The sequence below is a fragment of the Priapulus caudatus genome, unplaced genomic scaffold (genome assembly GCF_000485595.1).
Source record: "Priapulus caudatus unplaced genomic scaffold, Priapulus_caudatus-5.0.1 Scaffold16, whole genome shotgun sequence".
NCBI lineage: Eukaryota > Metazoa > Priapulida > Priapulimorpha > Priapulimorphida > Priapulidae > Priapulus > Priapulus caudatus.
In genome coordinates, this window is record NW_014577077.1 from 660,558 (window position 1) to 662,815 (window position 2,258).

A 2,258-nucleotide genomic window follows, 5' to 3' on the forward strand; every position below is an offset into this window, starting at 1 on the left:
AATCTTGGATGTTCAGCTGTTTTTGGATACGATCGTCGCGATCCGTGCGATCGGTTACGGTTGGCCAACGTACTCAGAAATTTTACCTCGGCAAAATGATACCATTTTTAAGCTAATAATAAGCCTTGTTACACAATTTAACTGCGGTTAAATCGTTCTTACAGCGGCAAAATCTTCACTTTTTACTCAGCAACACGAGCAACAGTCCCCATGTTATGTATACCTAAAGTAATAGCCCCAAGTGACCCAACCCTGACCAGATCAAAATTACAAAGAAACAAACAAATCATCTTTCACAATAAATATCACCTCAAATATCATTGTGTTTACACTTTTACATTGTTTATAATAAGATAAATAGAGCGAACATCAGGGAGGCAGATTAGATTTGGTGATTTGGTGATTTGGTGATTTGGAGATTTGGAGACAGGGAGACAGGGAGAGGAAAGACTTGCAAGTGGGACTTAGAAGAAAGCTAGAAACGGGAGATTTAGAAGAGGTTCGATTTAGAAGCTGGATTTAGAGTTCGATCTGGGAGTTAGAACTATAGTAAATTAAGTAATACTGTGATGTAACGAGCTGTACGTATTATAAGAGGAAATACTGTAATTCCCTGTACCTTGTTTATACCGTATTAAAGATTTATCAGTTGGGTTACCTAATTATAACTCATAAATTGTTATATTTAATCATTGTTAACTTATAACTCTCTATCACTTAGTTTCGTTCTCTATCTAGTATCTACGCATCGACACCACGGCACACGTATAAACTACCAGTATAGCTATATCGATCTAATTTGTAGGCTGGTTTTACACGCGGCAGTGACACCTTTTATACCCCTAGACACAACTGACGAATACGGTAAACATAGGTGACGGTTCAGTCGCACAGAGCAAAACCGCTACACTGGCATAGCCTGCGCGCCGCGCGCCACGTGCGCCCCGCCGGCCCTTGGAGGCGGATGCGCAATCATCAATGTCGATAATACGTACGTTTGATTTGTCAAAAGTTAGTCGCGTATATGGATAGCCAACACAAATTAATTCTATGGAACACCACGCGCAGCGTATGAATGTCGACGATTTTCATAATTCGTAGATCTACCAGAGTCTACATTTATTTTATTTTTTGTATTTGCGTATACCCTAAAATGTCCTTTTTTTAAGTATACGGCGTATACATAAGTATACCCTCCACTACATCACTGGTAATAGCACATATAAATTAGTGTGGCGGGAAGGGGGCGGGAAGCTATGGACGAAGTGAAATTACGTATTATGTCGGATTTTACCATGCACATCTTTCACCGCATCTCATTGCGGGATGGGGTACAGGGGGTTGTCTTCCTCCCGCCTCCCTCACCCTCTCCTCCCACCTCCCTCCCCTGTCCTCCTATCTCCCTCCCTCAACACCTCCAGGATAATTTATATTTTGCATTTTCTTTTTTTAATGTCTCTTAGTTTCTCTGACAGTTACTAGTTAGCGTAATAAATGTATTACTCCTGTACAATGTATTTTCTCATGTATTTATTTCTCGTGCTATGGATTTCTTTTTTTTCTCTCTTTACTTAGTATACTCGATCTCTCTAGCTCTCTCTCTCTCTCTTTCTCTCTCTCTCTCTCTCTCTCTCACACACAAACAAGCACACAACACACAGCACACACACACACACACACACTCTCTCTTCTTCTCTCTCCTTTCTCTTTCCTCTCTCTCTGCCTCTTGCTCTCTCTCTCTCACCCCGCTCTCTTCCCCTCTCTCATCTCTCTCTCGCTCTCTCTCTCTCTCTCTCCTTCTCTCTTCTCATCTCTCTCTCTCTCTCTCTCTCTCTCTCCTCTCTCTCTTTTCACGCGTTACAACATAGTATATAGTTTGTTTTGGATGAAAAATCCCTCCAAACCCACGTGAGCCTCCCCATACCTCGCTCGCTTCCGCTCCGCTCCCCGGCCGCTTTTGACTCCCGTCTCCTCCCGCCCCCTCCTCTCCGTTCTCATCGTGCCCCTTCTCCATTATTAAATATATAAACAAGAATATACACAAAAGTGGACCCTGCAACAATTTAGTCCTCGCCCAATTTGCTATGCGTATTGCCTTAAAGTGTAGGGTGGGAATTTTACGCAAGCCCCAACCCTTTAAACTAATCTTATTCAGTAAAATGTTATTATCGTATAGGTAGCTGTAATTTATATTAATTCCACTCTACGTCAATAACGTTTTAGAGCATTATATCATATCTTAATAATGCATTTTTATG